At 38.8% G+C, this 21,652-nt stretch overlaps 1 protein-coding gene across 12 annotated transcripts in view; it reads right to left on the bottom strand.

Annotated features, from left to right (window-relative positions):
* map2 (microtubule-associated protein 2) overlaps window positions 1–21,652 on the bottom strand; it is a 256,918-nt gene that overhangs the window by 185,419 nt on the left and 49,847 nt on the right. Inside the window, exon 1 of one of the 12 annotated variants that reach the window (XM_052024115.1) lies at window positions 17,682–17,779. The exons of the other annotated variants lie outside the window; for them this stretch is intronic. The gene's annotated coding sequence lies outside the window, so the exon portion shown is untranslated. Of the gene's footprint in view, window positions 1–17,681; window positions 17,780–21,652 lie in introns of those variants that run through there. 12 annotated transcript variants of the gene reach the window in all.

Raw genomic sequence — 21,652 nt, 5'->3', positions numbered from 1 at the left:
CTGGTTCCAGAAGACTCCTGCCAGTATTCCAAAAATTTCACCTTCCACCTATCCCCTACCTACTTTTTCTTTTATTTGTGTCTTTGAGTTCAAGTCACAATGCCCAGCACTTTTATTTCAATACCTTATGATCTCCAGCACATTGCGAGGAGAGAACATGGTGTGTAGTTAATATCGAACAGAAATTATACACAGGCTAGTGTTTAGGTCATAGGGAAGAGAAGTGTTATTGCAGTGTTGGAAATGATTTCAGGTCCATGCTTTTTTTTATTGTAAATACGCAGTTGAACCTCCATGATTATCAACAATGCAACTTAAAACAGAACAAATTAACAGTCGAAAGAATAAATACTTCCACCAAACAGAAATTGAAGCCAAGGAACTTAAGCACATAACAAACCATAATGCTGCATTCCCAGTCATATTTCCAAATGCTCCCAAAGCAGACATAAAATTTTTGAATTAGAAACAAGGAATGGAAAAATGAGCCTAAATAATCAAATGAGAGGTCTCTTCATTTAATGCTAGAATAGTTGTTTGAGAATGCACAAGTGGTAAGTACTCATAACACTTCTGGGGAAAAAAAAGTTGCCTGTGAGTGACTATTTATTTATTTAACATTAACTCTCAACATTCAACTGACTATTTGACTCAGCTCTGTTCCCGAAGACATTTTTCCAGAAGATTAGTTCAATGACTCATCATCAGTTCTCTGTGCAGGCAGTTGGACCGGGTAGTTGCAAATGTAAACATTTACTGACAACTTTCACCACTCAAAAAACACAAATTTTGTGAATAACCTTGAAGGATAACAAATCAAACTGTACTGGCATTTTCTGAACACAGATTAAAGTGTGTAACCATGTTACAGTGTGTGAATGTATCATGTATTTATTATTGATCTTACAAATGGCCACTTCTGCAAAATGGAAAGTCCTATATGTGTTCTCTTCCCTACAACACATTCAAGCTTCCCTACAACCACTAAAAATGTAATTTCACTAACTCACCATGCAAAGACAAGCATCACAATCCAGAAGAAAGGAACAGTAACTGTTCTAGAATCATAATTGATTGCTGCATTAAAAACCTAACAGCATCATAATTCAACAATTATAACAGGCCATCTTCTACATGAACATGTAATGCACATAAAGCATACCAAATATTTCAGTGTTTTTTCTGAGAAACCTTTTAGTTATTGATGCTCAAAAACAAAAGACGTCAGTACAACCTGCAAAGTATTTATTAACTGTTTTGATACAGATTATATGAAAGAGGGAAGGTTGGGGGTGGGGGGAGGAAGGGTTGTTGTGTGAAGTGATTCCTTCTTCAGGTGCAGCTCAGGATTTACGGCTGCCCCCCTGCATGGGCCACATTCTTAAACCACTTTTCTGAGTCAGAGCTCATTAAGTTTGCATGGTGGGCTCCTGGCTAATTTCCTGCAGTCACAAATGCAATGGAGCAGAAATGTTACCAGTGCCAAAGTGAGGATGCCTCTGCCAGACAAGATCCAGTGAGGGAGCTTACAGTGATAGCAGCCCAAAACTAAGCAGATCAGCAACAAATCCCCACATAAGGAACTGCCAGGATTAAGCCCTATAACACCCTGGGATTGAATGGAGGCTGTAATGTGGTCCTCTACCTCCATGAGGACACTTCAGAACTTCTGCCGCTTTTCCCATCCCCGCTATCTTTACGCACAGCAGCCCTGGTGTTAATATTCACTTGGAGGTGAAATCCATCAGATCCTAGCCTCTTCCTGTTGCTACTTGCATGTAACAGGGAGGAGAGTGATCATTCCCAACTAGGCAGAGGAAGAAATGTACTAATCTGGTGGTCATGGGATGAACCAGCCACTTCTCCACCATTTCTGCCACAAACCTTTTGGAAGGCCACTGAAAGTTGAAAAATCCTACCTCTTTTAGCCATCCTATGCATTATTAATCGCTCTTATGAAATCCATTAATACTTTGATAGGAGCATGTTCCCTTTTCATTAAAGCTAAACTGCTCACCACCACTCAGAATACAGCAGGGACACCATTGGAAGACATTGTAAAGTAGGCAGGATACCATCTGGTACTGTTAATTCAACATTACTTTTACTCAAGTTATGCAAAGAGTTGGAAGTAAAAATTGCAATTTTAATTCGAATCGTTAAATTAATCAACTAACAAAACATAGTACCTATAACCTTGTTTCCTTTATAATTTTTTGGTAGCCATTTCCTGCCTCTTACTGCAATTAGCCACACAAATCTTCACTTCAGTTAGGAAAGCTGAACTGCTCAACTCTTGACCTACATTGCCGATTAATGACAAAGTCTACTTGGGTAACACGAGAAAGAAGCACCACAGAACAACTTTATCACCCCATGCATTTCGCACAATTATCTGCTCCATGACGAATGAACTTTTACCTTCTGAGGGAGTTAAGTTTTAATGTCAAATATTGGGATCCACTTCCTCGGCAGCCTTATTACAGACAGTACTAGTTTTAACAAGTAATTGCAAAGAAATTGTTTTATGGGGCAATGCAGCTTTTGGGATTAGATCCAAGAGCCTTAAAAATATTCAATGCAGTGAAACTCAATATGGAAGAAAGGAAGCAGGAAAATACAGTCTCGCATTTCAGAAGATTTACACATTCAACAGTGCGTGAAGTAATCAGTATTGGTTCACTGCATAAAACATTAAACACATTTTTTTCCAAGCTTTTTCTAATTTATACTTCAGAAAGCTTAATGAATAGGAATATCATCCACTATCGCAGTTAAGTTTATTTTTATGTTGAGTAGAGCTAAGGAAACTTGTACTTCATATGGAGTGGATTAGAATTTACATGAACAGCTGTGCATTGAAGACATAATTTATTCCTGGTATTGCACCAAGTAGAAAAGACTTAGAAAATGTTACATTTTTCTCTTTTTTTTTGAAAACATTAACTTTCTTTCCCTCCTCCTCGCCTTGAAGTCATCGAAAAATTGTTGCTACAGTTTCACAAGCACTAAAGATCCTCCCAATACTGTGATTCATTTAAGAATCTCAACAATGACCAGCAATATTCAACTAAAACCAGAGTCCATTCAGGTCCACAAAATCTACAGATGACTGATCAATTCCAGATAATATTTTGCTTCCTAACCCAAAGCCAATTGCCACATCCCCACTACCATTCAGGCTGAGATCCATCTATTCAGTCTGGGCATGCTGCCCAAAAAAGCCTTCTTGTCTATATAGTTTAGTTAAACAAAATACAGCAATGCCATACTTCTCTTCAATATTATCTACTATGCTTTAAATTATATATAATTATGCAAAGTGGCATTTCTTTTTGTATTTAACCCGTTTGTACATGTAAAATGTTTCACATAGTTCTTAAATTGTGGGTTATTCTCAGCTTTCATAAATGAAATGAATCTACTGTTTCCTTTCTTAAGAGGAAGAAAACAAACAAAAGGTAAAGTTTGGGGCATGCATGAAAATGAATGAAACAACTGTGAGGAAATCTGAGTTACAAAGCTGAAACCCAAGTGCGGAGTCTTCAGTAGAGACAGTGGAAAGATGTGTTTTGAAGCGACCAGCAGCGTTTACCCAGGATGAATAATGAATTGGTGAAGACTAGAAAAGAGCATCATGTTTGAGGCTGTTAACAGATGCAAATAATTCCAGGACTGCATAAAGATATCTCAAGTTTGCAATCCAGTTGCCTGCTGCATTGCAATGGACTCAGAACACAATTCTACCTTCAATGTGATGGTAGCTGGACATTATACTGCCTTATGGGACTTAATTGCTGCAGCTCGATTAAGATATCAGACTGAAATGTAGCAATGGCAGCTACCCCTACTCTTGACGGCATCTTGCAGGATAGAACTAGATAGGACCCAAAGTAGTAGTGTAACAGTTGAAGTAAATATAGAGGTTAAAGCGAGCAAATCCAATAGGCAAGCCAGACAGGGAAGGAGTGAGATCTGACAGGCTAAACTGCATTTATTTTAAACGCAAGAAGCCTGACAGATAAGGCAGAAGAAATCAGGGCATGGATAGGCACATGGGATTACGTCAGCTATTACGGAAACATGGTTGCGGGAGGGGCAGGACTGGCAGCTCAATGTTCCAGGGTACAGATGCTAAAGGCGTGATAGAGGTGGAGGCAAGAAAGGAGGAAGAGTTGCAATATTCATTAGGGAGAACATCACAGTGGTACTCGGGGAGGCTATTCCAAGGGAAATGTCCAGTGAGGCTATGTTATGGGTGGAACTCAGAAATAAGAAGGGAAGGAAATAGAAAGTACAGATACTAAACAATGATGTATAGAATGAAAAACAGAAGCTCAACATGTAGTAACCTTTTATTAGTTTTATTGGTTTGTTTTCCCTGTTCATTAAAGGACATGAACAGGAAAAACAAAGAGAAGACAGATAGAAACCAGATCAAGAAATCAAAATACTGCCGATGCTGTAAATCAAAATTAAAAACTAGAAATACTGGAAATGGTCAGGAGATCAGCTATCATATGTGGAGAGATAGACAAAGTTCACATTTCATGTCAATGATTTTTCATCAGAACCGAGAAAAGATAAAAAGTTAACATATTTTTAACATGCAGAGAAAGGGTAAAATTCATGAGCTTGAAGTTTAACTCTCTCCATAGACGCAGCCTGACCGGTTGAATATTTCCAGCGTTGTTTTTTGTTGTCAGATTCCAGATCTGCTGGCTGTCAGCCCCATTGACAAAAGCAGAAATAAAAACATTGCACGGTGGGTTAGAGAAAGACCAGCCAATATTTTGTGACCTTATTTAACTTTGCATGCCCACACCTAAAAGTCAGCCCCACAATCATAATAGTGGAAAGCAATAAATCACCCCGCCCCCCAAAATAATGTGAATGCATTCAGGACTTGACAGCACAGGCTTCCCTGATCTCAACAGGGAGCTCACACAACGGCAAAGTGTAGCGTCTGCCCCATTATTTAAATTACCACCCCCTCCCCCACCCCCCCACCCCCCCCCCCCACCATTCCTACTGGATTTGCCGTAAGGTCACAGCTGGGTCAGTATGGCAATAGGTTCTGTCATGCTACATTTGCAATGGGACAATGTATCATAGAACACTTAAAATAAAATCCTTGGTATAATCGAAGACTATTTTTCATAGGTGAAGGTTTTCTTTCTCTTTTCCTTAGTTACCCAGAATCCTAAAATGAAGCACTGCTCAGTCCTTTGATGTTGCAGTGTGCCCTTGGCTACTTCTGCATTTGTGCCAAATATCTCAGGGAAAAGCAGTGAACTGCACAAACTCCTTTTACATAAAGCCTAGTTGCAACATAAAGGTTTGACCAAGCTGGTGACAAGAAAGCTCCTTAAACATTCATGGCCCTCATCTTGCATCTAACACAAAAGATGAAAAACACATAATGTATGCTAATTTTAAACACAACAATAATTGTAGTCATTATGAATTAATTGGTCGGCCCAACTAATTAAATGTTTATATTTTCTTCCATTTATTCAAAAATAAATGCAGCGTCTCAGTAGCATCCCTCATCAGAAATACAACTGCAAGCTGCTAGTGAGGTTTAACCATCTGATATTGTAAATAACAGAATGTTATCTGTAAAATGCTGAAAACCTTAAAAATTTGCCTTTAGAAAAATATAAGAAGCTCATGTGTTACGGACAAATTATGCGAGTTCTCTCCTTTATAGCTGAGAGTGGTGGATTAACTCCTTTCAATGGCAATTCCCATTCATTTTGGCTCCTATAAATGCAGGCTGAAATGTAGTAAACTAATAATTCAGCTTTGCTACCAAAGAAACTATATTTTTAATTTCACAATATTCAAAATTCCAACTGATGAAATTTGAACTTCCCTCTGGTTTAATACAGCCATTTTTCTCATACAAAATGTGTATTTTAATTGAAAAAGAAACATTTGCACTTTAATTTGTGCCACATGAGATTTTTTATATTATTTCGTCCAACGTAAATGTGTTCCTATACATCCTCCCCAATATTATTTAAATTACATTGATTAAATTAAAAATGCAGACATGTTATAACAATTTCCTGAAGTACTTAGCATCATTTGCACATGAAGTTGCGGTCATTTATTCCTAGTGCACAGCTCCCATTAAAACACAAGGCTTATGTTTTTCAATCATAGAGGAAATACCTCACTAGTGAAATATGCATGTCCAGAGCCAATTGAGTTCAACAGAAAGGCTTACTGTGTAAACCTGACATAATTGTGTGAGCATGCAGTCTATTTCCGTCACATTCATTACACATTATAATGTCTCCTACAAAAGCAACTAAAAAAAATATACATATGATCCTAGTGTACTTGAAAAGACTTACTATCAATAAAATAAACACTATTTTGAAGCCAAATACTGGATGCCATTAATGCACTTTGAACATATTGAGGTCTGGATATTTACAGTTAGTGGTGAAGCAATGTGGTACTGCCCTGTGACCTTGCAGAAAGTTATCCACATAAATCTAGGCATCTCTGTAGCAAGTACTTAGCTTTTATCACAACGGTGCCATCAAGCTCCAATTTAAGGGAATCCCTGACACCCAGCAACCACTATATTATTAAGGAGGCTGAAGTATTCTTACAGACAACAAACCAGGAAGTATGAAGTATTTGATCAGGGAAGTACAATCCACGTAAAAGTCCTTTTTATTTAAAAAAGGAAAGAGTACCTGAGTTGCAATTATGGATTAATATAGCACTAAAAATTTATTTGCATGTCATAAAATAAAACTGAACAATTTCAAGCTATTTTGCATTGATAAATATTTGTAGTTCTGGACAATTTGCTAATTACACTGTAGAAGATCATATGGAAAGCATACCCTGCACCACCTTCTGTATTTAAATTTTTAACTGCATGTACTTACTCCAGAAATTGCCATTATTTCATAATTTTGTTATAGCCAAATCTGATAGCTTTACCATTATTAAAACTGCAAAATCCAAAATCAAGCTTTTAGTTTAATTTCCAGACCACACTATGCTGATGGACATAGTTATGCTTTGTATTTTTATTATTTAAGGAATATTATAAAACAAAATAATAGGGCTCACAGCACATGTCAAAATTTAAAACAAGCCTTGTCATTTGATGCAAACATGAAATTAGCATTTGTCAGCTTTTGCTCAGTTGCCAGCACTCTCACTTCCAAATTTGCACTTCAAATATTCACTCCAGAGATCTGGGAATAAAACCTTAGACTGACAAGTTAATGTAGAACCCAGGGAACGCTGCACTGTCAGAGCTGTCATGAAGAACAGCAGAATTATTCCTAGTGTTTTGGCCAATATTTACCCTTTAATTAACATCACTTAAAGAATCATCTGGACACTTCTATGGATCTTGTTCTGCATAAAGTACTGCAGGGTTTCCTACATTACAGAAGTGACCAGACTTGAAGAGCACATCATGGGCTGTGAAACACTTAGGAGTATCTCGGAATAGTGAGAGATACAAGTTTCCATTTTTGCATATTGCTACTGCTTTATGGTGACATGGAGCAAATGCTAACACAAAGATGATAAAATTTCACAAGTTCCCAGCAGGAAACCATTCAGAAATAGCAGCAGCTCAGTTCAAGCAGATTCTGCTTGAATTCCTTCCTTAAACCTTTCCGGAGGTTGAATGCTCTTCCCTAAGTCACTGCTTAAAACCTACTTCTTTTACCAAGCTTTTGTTAACATAATTATCTCTACATGTTCCTGTGAAGCAGCTCTGTGTTTTTACATTAAATATGCTATGTGGTTTCCTCCCACATTCCAAAGACGTACAGGTTAGGAAGTTGTGGGCATGCTACGTTGGCGCCGGAAGCGTGGCAACACTTGCGGGCTGCCCCCAGAACACTCGACGCAGAAGATGCATTTCACTGTGTGTTTCAATGTACATGTGACAGATAAAGATATCTTTATATAAATGCAAATTGGTCCTGATGCAAAGAACTTCTCAAAGCTTAACAAAAAATAAGTATCAAAACCAGGAAATGTTGGAATTACTCAGCAGATCAGGCAGCATCTGTGGAAAGAGAAACAGAGTTAACATATCAGGTTGAATAACAATAGGTTATATTTATTGCAACTAGAGCTGGATTTAGATTAACAGAATGAATAGTATGCAGGTAACACTGAGATAGCTGACAGTGGAACTGAGGACGTTAAAAGATACATAACTGTGGTGGTGACTGATGTGACTTATTGCATTCTATGATGCAGTATTATTCTAGTGTTTTGCCACCTGCTGGATATTTTACAATGGATGTGTTGATTCCTACATACAAGGATAAATGTCAAATATCCAATGCAAATATAAATTTCTAATGCAAAACAAAGTTAGGGAAAAAAACATTAGGAACATTGCAATGTGCCTAAGCTGCTGCCAAAACAAAAAATTCCCCTCTTCAAAGAGGATGTTTTTCCATTTTAAACAATAATTATACAAATCAATTTTTCAAAAACATTGTATTCATGCAAGCATAAACACAAAGCAGGAATATTTTTCCCTTGCCTCTTGAAGGAACTGATCTTTGAGATGTCACAACCAATCTAGATGTTTTTATATCCAGGAGTGAAGAAGTTCTAATGTGCAGAACTTCTGATCGATCTGATAGCTATGACTGTCTGATATCTTGATAAACATGTCACAAATATTTTTACCCCAAATTCTCAGGGATCAAGCTGGATGCTGTGCCAACAAGCTACCTTTCTGTCATTCACTGACCACCACAAAATCTCCAGCGTTCCAGCAAGTGCTTTTACTGCCACACATGTACAACATTTCCACTTTGCAAAGTGCACTCAAGATGATATTTCAAGAAATATGTGACTACTTGACAAAATTACATTCCTTGATGGGAATAATTAAAACAAATTCCCAGTCCACATTAAATCTGCACTTCAGGAAACACTGGGGTGAAAAAAAAGAATCACTTGATGGCATAAATTTCATTTTCATTGGCAAATTTCTATAATTTTCTCTCTGTCACTTGTTGGAACTTATAAATGTAGCTCCTAATTATGTTCTTAGAGATGATCAGTTGTAGTCTCTGAACAACTGAGATAACTTCTTACCTTTAACAAGCTACTAACATTGTTGATTATTCTGGTGTTTATTAAAATACTCTCCATATGCCCCTACTCAGATATGGTTCAGTTACATTACTATGAAGGACAGCGATAAAGATGTTGAAAATTCACCCCTTCTCCCCCACTTAAAACTCAATTCAGTTTCTCTACATTATTAATGACACTAAGGCAACTGGAAACACCCACTGTAACCTATTTCTTCAATGTTAATTAGTTCTAGAAATGGTACTGTAAGCAAGCCACAAAACGTCCATATTTTGCTCCTGCATTTGCAAAAAAAAAGACAGCAAGAAAGTATCTGAACAAAAGGAGCAATGAATAAAGGAAGGAGACAATACTATAAAGCTACAATAGTGAAAGACTTGTGAAAACCTTCAAAAATGGAAACAACTGAAATGAGAGGAATCACTGATACCCAATCAAGGAATTTTGCAGCCAATTTAAGTACTTCTGAAATCTGTCTCCATTTCAGGAGACAGATTATGCACTGAAATCTTCTACAAACCCACTAACTCCCACAGTTACCTCAACTACACCTCTTCCCACCCTGTCCCTTGCAAGGATGCTGTTCCCTTCTCTCAGTTCCTCTGTCTCCACTGCATCTGTTCTCATGATGAGGCGTTCCATTCCAGGACATCTAAGATGTCCCCTTTCTTTCAGAAAACGGGGTTTCTCCCCCACTGCTATCGATGTAGCCCTCACCCACATCTCTTCTATTTCCTGCATGTCTGCCCTCACCCCATCAACCCCACCCCCCCCACACCCCCAGACATAACAGGGATAGTTTCCCTTGTCCTTACCCAGCACCCCACGAGGCTCCACATCCAACATATCATTCTCCACAACTTCCGCCATCTCCAACAGAATCCCACCACGAGATACATCTTCCCCTTCCCTCTCCGCTTTCCACAGGGATTGCTCCTTCCGTCACTCCCTTGTCCGCTCGTCCTTCCCCACCAATCCCCCTCCAGGCACTTATCCCTGCAACTGCGCTAAGTGTTACACCTGCCCCTACACCTCCTCCCTCACCACCATTCAGGGCGCTAAGCAGTCCTTCCAGGTGAGGCAGCACTTCACATGTGAATCCATCAGTGTCACTTATTGCATCTGGTGCTCCCGATGTGGACTCCTCTACATCAGTGAGACCCAACGGATTGGGGGATCACTTCGTCAAGCACCTTCACTCCATCCACTGTAACAGCCAGGATCTCCGAGTGGCCAGCCATTTTAATTCCACTTCCCATTCCCAAACCAGCATGCCTGTCCACAGCCTCCTCACCTGCCAAGTTGAGGCTAGATGCAGATTAGAGGAACAACACCTCATATTCCGCCTTGGTAGTCTCCAACCTGATGACATGAACATCGATTTCTCTAACTCCCAGTAACCTCTCCCCTGTCTCCTTTTTTTCCCTTATCCCACCAGCCCCATCACCCACATACTGTATTCTTCCCTCTGGTTCCTCTCCTCACCTCCTTCCCTTTATTCCATGATCCACAGTCCTCTCCAGATTCCATCTTCTTCAGCTCTTTGTCAGTTCCACCTATCACTTCCCAGCTTCTTACATCATTCCCACTCTCCCCCTCTCCCACCTACCTATCTTCTCCCTCTCACCTGGATTCACCTCTCAAGCGCTAGCTCTTGCTCCAACATCACCCCCCCCCTCAACCCTTTTATACTGGCTGTCTCCCTTCTTTCTTTCCAATCCTGATGAAGAGTCTCGCCCAAAACGTCAACTGTCCATTTCCCTCCATAGATGCTGACCGACTCACTGGGTTCCTCCAGCGTTTTATGTGTTGCTTCTGAAATGCATTCACTATTATAATGTAGAGAAACATAAATGAAATGCTACAAATAATGATGAGATAATAGGTTGTTCATGTGATAAATATTGCCCAGGATACTGACAGAATTCCCCTGACCATCTTCAAATTGTACTACTGAATTACACAAAATGCCACAGAAATCCTGTGTTGACTGTGACAACAAAAATGAACTGGTTAAAAATTATGAAACCGAACCTGAGTGGTGCAATGAGATTTATCTACTGGGGTTATGGAAAGTGTGTTGGGGGGGGGGGGGGGTGTTTGGGGAAAGAAAATACTGTAAAGCTACAATAGTGAAACACTTGTGAAGACTTCAAAAAGGGAAACAGCTGGAAGAGAACAGTGTACAGCCTCAGTTTTTGAAATGGATGATGTAAACTGGTCAAAAGAGCAGTAACAGACAGGGGTGGCTGTTCTAATCTACGGTTTTAGGAAGGTTATTCAATTAGTCAAGGTAAATTGTAAAGGAAAATCAGTATTTATAAATCTAAATTACACAACATGTGAAATGTTGGAAGAATATGCTGAAAGAATTTGATGCAGACCAAATAGATGAGCTTGAATATAAAGTTCTCTCACTATCAGAGGCCAATTGGCAAAGCAATTTTTCATCAAGATGCACAATTTTGGTGGGGCATTAGCAGTTCCTGGATCACTTGCAGTTCTTCAGCTGTTGAAAAGCAGTTCCTTACACCTATCCAATTACTCAAACCTTTTTGCAAACAACTATTAAAGAACAGAAGCAGCCACAATAGGGCAGTAATATATTTTAATCACAGTCAGCTGGTTAATTTTAAGTGCATCATTGGTTGGCAGGGCCACTGCGAATATTCAGCTATTGAACAAGAAGCTGTGAATGGCTCACACCATTTCGAAGAGACAGTGAACCTATGGGAATGCTGTAGATATAGGTCTAATATTAAAGAAACACAGCAACAAAAAGGGAAACAATCCTGCCAGAAGTTAGACTTTTAAGCTGCGCATTTCTTTATCATATACTATAGCTAATGAGAATATTAATGACCCAATTTTTTCCCTCATCAGTGAAGGAACAACAAATAGAAACCTAAATTACATTAAAATCATTGTGAAGCAAAAATCCTTCGGTTGAGAGTAAGGGAGAGTGAGACAAGAAATCTTGTGCAAACATTTCAGTCATGGAGTCAGAGAGAAGAAAATTTCTGGAATATTAATTCCTTTCTGAGGGAATGAGGCTCCACACTGACAATTGTCATAATCACAAAGTTTGTTAGCAGTAATGTTATTAGATTTCTTTTGAAAAATTGGAACTCTACACTAAAATTATGTTTTGGATCACAGACATTGTTCAGAAGTAACTACCGTTTATTTTGCTCCTAAAGATGATACACTGTTGAATGAACCAACCCTAATATTTTCATCTGTCTTCACAGGGGAGCAAGTAGGCTGTACAGGTTTATGCCATTACAATATTTTGAATGAAAAACTTATTAACAAAAGATCCAACAATGTAACCTAAGGAGAAGGGCATCTTTGATATCTTGATTTCATGCTAATCGTACATTTCTTAATGTCAGATATAGCCATTAGATTTAACAGAGAGCACTGATAGCCTTCCGAACATAAAAGCAGGGAACAACACCGTGCTCATGCATACAAGGGAATTACCTACAGAAAAATATTGAAAGGCATTAACTTGCAAGGGCAAAGTTATCTTACCCTGTCTCATCAATTAATATAGGTGAATTAAACAATAGTAATAGCAGTCGTTATATTGCGAATCTTCTTGCACCAGGACATCCAACAGAATGATTGGAAATGCTAGAAGTACTCAGGTAACATCTGAGGAGAGAAAAGGGGAGTTAACATTTCAGGCTGATGACCCTTCGTCAGAAAATAACCTGAAATGTTAAACCTTTCTCTCTCCAAAGATACTGCCTGACCTACTGAATATTTCTAACAATTTCTGTTTTTATTTGAGATGTCCAGCAGCTGCAGTTTTATTTTGCTTTTCAGTTGTATAAAATTGCTTCCAGCCAATAAAATGGAGAATTATAAGTGTAAGAACGGAAATACATCCTTCAACTTGCCTGGTTCTTTAAAACCAATTTCTCTCAGTTTCTGCTCGTGGATGTGTGATCTAAACAGGTACATCTTACGGTCAACAACTTTTGCCCGAAAAGATCATACTTAGCAAAATGTTTAAACAGCTCTGCTGAGTTTACACTTTACTTTGTCCACACCAGTGGAGAGAACAAAATTGAAGGGTTTTATGTTAAAGCCCAAGGGCTCTAAAGTTATTCGATGTTCTTTCTAGCTGGCACAGGTTCATTGGGCTGAATGACCTTTTCCTGTGTTTTAATGCTATGAATTAATTTAATTCATAAGATCCAATTTCTCATAAATCATAAAAGTACCATTCTGTTCAAAAAAAATCACATCACTTTCAGAAAGTGTAATCTGATAGAATTTTAATAGAATAAATTCAATACATTCTAGAGCTTTCAAGAGCTCTTCATCCACATTTCACATTAGTAATATGTGTGTTGAAACAGCATATTGCTTGGCTAACCTACAAGAAGCTTTTTCATTGATGGCTAGAAAAATGTTTGATTACAGGCATTTAAACTCAATAAATTACAACAGTCATTGCTCACATTTCCCAAAGTAATTTTCCCTAAAAAAAACTGTTTGTTGTTAAATCAACCTTCCAAAAAAAAAAACCCTTAGGAGTTTTGACCCTCTTAAATAGTATTTTGTACACACTGCTTGTGACTGTTCTGTGCAAGGTAAATCAACTCTATTTGCTGTCAGTTTGGAAACTAGTGTTGTACTGATCTGCCCTTTCACCACCAGACATGGTGGTTTAAACTAGTTGAAACTAATGGTATGAAACTTTCATCTCTCTTTTTGCTCTAAGCAATCTGTATAGCGAGTTTGAGCAGTCTTAAAACAACTTTTAGTGGGAACAGGGCCAGAACAGAACTGTCCATAATTAGGTATTAATCTGTGAATCTCAGTCTAAAGACCACACGGCCAGCTGGTGCAGGAAATAAAAGTATCATATCAACTCATCAAGAATAAGACACAGCTGCTGCTCAATGCCTCATCTGGAAGTGTTGATTGTTGGCCAGAAGCATGTCCGATATGAGAAGTTATGCCATTCCAGTCTCTAACACTACCACTTAAACAGCATTCAAACAAAACTAACTAAAGTATTTGATCATTTCCCACCAATGATTGCAAAAATATGATGATGTATACATTTGTCAACACATGCATAATTCATCTACTTTATAAACATTTGAATTATCAAAATGTCCTTTATAATAATCAGGAACAAAAATATAAATTAAACTTGCAGCATTAAAAACAAGCCAGTGGGACTACTGGTCTGTGCTTTATCCTACTGGTCTTCATTGATTCATTTCACTTATTCTATTCTCTATTCCCCTCGTATACTCACCCACCTTCCCCAAAATGCATTTATGCTATCTGCTTCAACTACTCCTTATGTTAACTCTGTCCACATTCTTTGGGGTAAAGTGGATCTTCCTGACTGCCTGTAGTTTGGGTTCTTGGTGTGGGGAATGCAAATGTGCTGCTGGTCTAGTAAGGAATATTTCTAATGCAGATTTCCAGCATCTGAAGTTTGATTTTCAAATAATGTTTCTTATCAACTTGCAAACTTTGGAATACATATAAACTACAGAAATTTTTTTTTTGCACCTCTCGATGTTGGATTGAAATCTAGGCTGGGGAGGTGAAAAGCATCCATGACTGAAATAACATTCAGTTCCCCAAGCCAGTGAGCATCCACAGCTTAAAGTACAAGATAGCACACATAATTCAAATCATTCACACCTCCTCCATTTACTCATGCTTGACTTCACAAGACATGAATCTGCCTCCAGCTATTCAGCAGTCCAGGTATACTGATTCAGGATGACACTACCTGGACCACTGATTATTTTGCCATCTGCTGACACAAGGGCTGGGAGATTCTGCTTAAATGCCAAGCTCTATGGAGAGATCAACATCACAGTTGACGGTCCCTGGGCAACCAAACAGAAGACAGGCACGGATGTTCTACATCCATCTGCCGACTTTCTAATAAGGAAAGCCCACAAATGCCACAGGGACGCAAACATAAGATCTGTCCCAATAAGCATTTAATGTCCTATACACTTCACTATCAGTAAGCCTTTCATTAGCATATTGGTTCCATTCAGTTCAGCTCCATCATGGCTATGAAATTTCATTTTACCCGAAAAGGCAATTTATCTTAAATATGGTATTGGTTTATAATCCCAAGCAAGCTTGTCACCAAACTCCAAGGCCTAGGACTCAACACCTCCCTCTGTAACTGGATCCTTGACTTTCTAACAAACAGACTGCAATCAGTGAGGATAGGCAGCAATACCTCCAGCAGGATTATTCTCAACACTGGTGCCCCACAAGGCTGTGTCCTCAGCCCTCTACTCTACTCCCCATACTCTCATGACTGTGGCCAGATTCTGCTCTAACTCCATCTACAAGTTTGCAGATGATACCACCATTGTAGGCCGTATCTCAAACAGCAATGAGTCGGAGTACAGGAAGGAGATAGAGAGCTTAGTGACATGGTGTCATGACAACAACCGTTCCCTCAATGTCAACAAAACAAAAGAGCTGGTCATTGACTTCAGGAAAGGGGGCGGTGTACATGCACCCATCTACATCAATGGTGCTGAGGTCATGAGGGTTGAGAGCTTCAAGTTCCTGTGTGTGAACATCACCAACAGCCTGTCCTGGTCAAATCACGTAGAAGCCATGGCCAAGAAACCTCACCAGTGCCTCTACTTCCTCAGGAGGCTAAAGAAATTCAGTTTGTCCCCTTTGACTCTCACCAACTTTTACTGATGCACCACAGAAAGCATCCTACCTGGATGTATCACGGCTTGGTACGGCAACTGCTCTGCCCAAGACCACAAGAAACTGCAGAGAGTTGTGGACACAGCCCAGCGCATCACGGACACCAGCCTCAGCTCCTTGGACTCTGTCTTTACCTCTCGTTGTCTTGGTGAAGCAGCCAGCATAATCAAAGACCCCACACACCTGGGACATTCTCTCTTCTCTCCTCTTCCATCGGGTAGAAGATACAGGAGCCTGAAGGCACGTACCACCAGATTTAAGGACAGCTTCTACCCCACTGTGGCAAGACTAATGAACAGTTCCCTTATACAATGAGATGGACTATGACCTCATGATCTACCTTGTTGCGACCTTGCACCTTACTGCACTGCACTTTCACTTTAGCTGTGACACTTTATTCTGTACTGTTATTGTTTTTACCTGTACTACCTCAATGCACTCTGTACTAATTCAATGTAACTGCACTGTGTAATGAATTGACCTGTACGATTGGTTTGTAAGACAAGCTTTTCACTGTACCTCGGTACAAGTGACAATAATAAACCAATACCAATAAATATTCATCAAAAATTATGGAAATACTCTGCAGCTTAGGAGCATCTGTGGAGGGAGAATAGTTGGGGTTGATAGTTGGGGTTGTTGATCTTTTATCAGAATGGGAAAAGTGAGAAAACCTGTTAAGTTGTAGAGAGGGGGAGAGGTGAAAACAACAGAGGCAGAGGCAATGTCTGAGATCAGATGAAGCCTAAGATTTATTTGGTAATACAAATGCTGTCGACGCCTTCTAAAAGAGGGCAATGAATGCTTATGTATCATAGTTGATTTGTCTGGAGCAGTGTAAATAGAGGGAGATGAAAAAGGACAGGAGAGGAAAACAAAACATGTTGTAAGATGCAGAACATGGCACTCGATGCAAATCTCAAATAAAAGATGATTTCAGATATACTTGACCAATCCTGTGGTAGAAAAAACAGAAAATGTTCAAAACACCCAGCGGTTAAGGCAGCATCTGTGGAAGGAGAAACAGAGTTTGTCAGGAGAGGAAAGAACATGTTTTCTCTCTTTCCCAGTTCTGACAAAGGGTCTTCAAAATGTAATGTAAAATCCTGTTTCTTTCCACAGATGATGCCTGACTGGAGTCTTTCTAATATTTTGTTGTGATTTCTGATTTCCTGAATTTTCAGGTATGAGAAAAGCCGAGTTTATATTACAGGTGGATGGCCTTAGAACAAACTGGCTAGTTCTAACACAAACAGGAAAATTCAGTTAGCTAAAATTGCTGATTTCAATATTGAATCCTTTGGTGCTGCTCCTTGAATTTATGTTGGGCTTTGCTGGAACACAAAGACAAGGGTCAGTGTGGGAGTACAATGAAGAATTAAAGTGACAGGCAATTAGAAGCTCAGGGTCATGGTTGCAAACTGAATGTATACTAAATGTATACTACATCTGTTAAAGAATGCACTACAGCACAAACGTGCTACTGCCAAATAATTCACAATTATATATTTCGCAATAAGTTACAATCAACTTTCAAATTTGTATTCCTAAATCTCAGTCCTCTGGCAATCAAATTTAACAACTAATGCTTGATGACATCAACATCTTGGAAAGAAACCTTCCTTGGGGAAAATGGTTAAAGATTTGTTAAACACAAATGGAAAATTGGCTCGTCTTACAGCTGATGATGCACCACAAGTAATACAGTAATAACAGCATGAATTAATTCAAAAATAATTAAAATATATAACTGAGCAGTACATAATAAGCCACGATACTATTTATGTTCACAAAGCATCTGCAGGGCCTAAAGGCTCCTAAATTAAACAAATACTTACCAGTAATTTTCAGTTCTTGAACTCACTGCTCTTCAAATACTAAGCAAGTCACACATAAAACTCTGCTACAAAGAGTCTATTTATTTGGCAGGATGCTCCTGTTAACTGGAACATTATGGAACAGGGTTCTTTGCAAAGTACCGGAAGGACAATCATCCTATTCATTCAAAAACTGACATTAGTGCAGCACAGGTTTTGCTGGTCACAGTTCTGGCCTGAAGAGGAAATGAGGTTGGATAAGAAGTCTTTGAAAACATGCCAATGTGGTTTTCCTAACTCATTTATGAAAAGCATGGTACGATGTACCTTTCCATATAAAAAAGCATTGCCGTAAAGATTTGCGGGTATTTAAAATGGAAACATAAATGCAAAATGATTTATCAAACTTTATTTTAAACAAAAGAATCCAAAACCTGTCACATTTCTGAAAGGAGAAAAAAAATTGCAACCATTTTAAGTTAAAAACAGGATTAATTTCTGCAGTCATCGTAGTAGACAATACAGTGAAGCATGAAGTGAAGTGAAATAATAGTTTTTCCTTCAACAATTTAAACTTAGATCTTGTGAAGCAGCTTGAAATGTATTTTTCCTCAGGTCACTCCCCTATTCACACATTATAAAAACAAGGGTTTAAATGTCAGCACTCATAATCAAGCAGATTGGTTAGCGTAACTCGGGCTGTGGCTCTGTTTCACCATTACACTTCTCATTTATTATTCTATCTATAAAACGAGAGCTACAAGTATAAACCAAAAGCCAATTCTAGCACTGAAATTCCATCTCATATTTATACACTAATTGCAAAGAAAACAAGAGTCAGTTTCCCATTTCTCTTCTCTCTTCCAAGCCTCCAAATGGAGTCTTATGGACTCCTCATTAAGTAACCTGAATTTTTGGATGTTTTATTTACACTATTATTTTGTAGTTGTTTATTAATTGTGAATAGCCTTGAACATCCTGAAAAACAGAGGTAACAGTGGATTGGCTGTTAGGGAAAGAAGCTAATGAGAAAAAAAAGATAAATGTGAGTGAAAGGACAGCAAACTCAACATTGGGCAGCTGTCAGTTTGAGTAAAAGCATCATGCCACTCGTTTGTGGACCGCCATCCTTTATCCACCCAATTTTCCTCTTTCTGTGCAATGAAGAATCAGACAAGGTATAAAATAAGTGGGAAAATGGGAAATTCAGTAGCTCTCTCTCCACCCCTAAACTGTAAATGCCTCAATGTTCTTTTCACTACTGATAGGAGCACATGCACATTTCATGTGTTCATCAGCCTCCTAAAAACACATTTCCTGTCAATGTGTTTTCCAGCTATATTTTATGTGATAAACAGGAGGGGATGTGGGACCAATCACTTAAACAGCAATCATCTACTCCAAACCTGTACATTATGTTCCTGATTTATTTATGATGAAATTAGAGGTATTGTGCAACAACAACATTTTGAATTTTGAGACCAAACAAATTGACTGCCTTTTTGTTTTCATAGCCCTGTGTATTTCTATACTCTAAGAAATGTTAAAGCTCAAAAATCAAACATTTACTATCTTGCTTAAGAATATAAATGTATGGTTGAAAGTAAAGGTAATGCTGATAAAGAAGATAGTTGTAAATAATTTGCTCATTGCACTGTCAATGTATCTCCCATGCCTGATTCATTGAAAGAAGTACAGGCAACGTACAATAACTGTGGTGTATCACATTTCTGGCACACGAACAACCATTGTATAACATATCCACAAATCCACACTAACCAGCTTGTTAGCTCAATTGGTCCACAAGCATAAAACACTCACACATAGGGAACTCTGCCAGTAGGCTCTTTTTTTAAAAGGTGATTTCAATGATAAGCATGCATGAAGACCTAATATTAATACCACAGGTCACCATCATGGTTAAGAAGAATTAAAGATTAATCATAGCACAGGTGTTAAATTTTGCAATAACGTTAAGCACTTAAGAAATTATCATTCCCTTGCAATAGAATTTTTCACCTTGTGAAAGATATTTCAGAAGAAAAAATGCATTTTAATCTAAAAAATTTGAGCCCTCTCTGCTTTTGTCAATTTCGCAAGAACTATATGTTACATATGTTGTACTTATTATGTAAATGTTACATATATTTGAATGTTAAAAACTCACAACTTTAATGGAAAGTGATTGCACTATATGACTTCTTGTGATTTATTTTGTTTTCTGGTGGATTATCCCTATTACATTTACTGGTACATTATGTTCAGAAACAATTCATGGTGCGTGCACTTAAAATGTGTTTCTGGTATTTGGTGCAAAATCAGTTTATGATGGTGTCAGATGTCACAACTGATCCACAAATATTTTAACCGAAATGTGTTCAGCAGCTGATACTGCAGCAATAAAATGTTTCCCCCCCACATAAAATAATCCCAAAACAGCAGCTAACATCTTTAAAACATCCAACTATGCAGGCCTTGTAGTGAGACTGTTAGGTTAAAAATAAATGATGTTACAATAGGAACAGTAGAAATGAATTCAGGAGTTACATTTCTGATGACTGAAAAGAAAATAATTTATTCAAAATAAGAATTAGATGCTGAGAATTTAAAAAGGAGAAATGTGCCCAGCCAAAAAAATACATACAATATGCGTTCAACTGCATTTAGTGCTCCCGATGTGGCCTCATCTACATCGGTGAGACCAAGCGCAGATGAGGCAACTGATTAGCAGCATACCTGCACTCTGTTCACAATGGCCATCCTGAGTTTCTAGTTGCATGCCATTTCAATTCCCCTTCCCACTGCCACATCGACCTATCCATCCTCAGCCTTCTCCACTGCCCAATGCAAGCTAGAGGAACAATACCTCATATTCTGCCTGCATAGACCACAACCCAATTGCATGAACATTGAATTTTTCCAATTTCAGGTTACCCTGCATTTTAACCCTCTCCCCTTCCTGTTCTGCTCCAGTCCTCCCATTTTTGACGCCTTTTCCATATCCTTCTCCAGCACCCCCATCACCCATTTTCATCCCCCTCCCCTTCCTGGTTCCATCCACCTACCACCCACACACTTCACCCACTGGCTACCCCCCTTCCCCATCTGTTTCTGGTTCCATTTGCCCTTCGCCTCTCCCCTAATAGCTCGCATTATCACCTTCCTTACCTATCCAGCACTGATAACCTTTGTGTTCCAGCTTCTCACCCTCCCAGGGGTCTCCACCTTCACCACCTGGCTCCATCTGCCTCTCTCCTTTTTTTCTGTCTTCCTCAATCTATCACCCACCTGCCTCTGTCTCCAACTTCAACCCTCCACCTCCCCTACCTGGCTCAATCTGCCCGACGTCCTTCACCCCTCCCCAGGCCACCAATAACGTCGGGCCCATCTCACCACTCCCCCTCTCCACTTTATACCGGCTATCACCCCTCTCCACTCAGTCCTGATGCAGGGTTTCAACCTGAAACATTGACAATTCCTTTCCCCCGACAGATGCTGCTTAACCCAGAGTTCCTCCAGCAGATTGTTTGTTGCTCCAAATTCCAGCATCTGCAGTCTTGTGTCTTTTTCTTGAACATTTCTTTTCCAGCATCTACCCATTTCCTAAAAACACTCTGCCAGCACTGCTCAGCGACTGATTAGAGTAAATGAGACCAGGGAGGCAAAACAAAGAATGTCTCACTTAGCAGTGGGAATTACTGGATCCAGAATTACATCAGCACAATGACATGAAAACTCCTGTCAGACCAATAAAAATAAGAAAAAAAAATACAGAATAGTAAGTATTTCTGATCATTTCCAAACTATGAAACAAAGTCAATATTAATAGCTTGCACAAAAAAGGGAGATTACATAGAAATATATCATGAAGGACAAGAGAGAAATGCATTCCATGCCTAATAATTGTAGCTGCCAGAAAACTGGGCTACATTCTGGTCCCTCAGTTATACTAGCTTTTGGCAAACAAACTTTTCGAACCAAATATGCATTCT

The sequence above is a fragment of the Pristis pectinata genome, chromosome 1, assembly GCF_009764475.1.
Source record: "Pristis pectinata isolate sPriPec2 chromosome 1, sPriPec2.1.pri, whole genome shotgun sequence".
Classification (NCBI taxonomy): domain Eukaryota; kingdom Metazoa; phylum Chordata; class Chondrichthyes; order Rhinopristiformes; family Pristidae; genus Pristis; species Pristis pectinata.
Note: the sequence above shows the minus strand (reverse complement) of the source record. Positions and strands in the feature narration are given on the sequence as shown.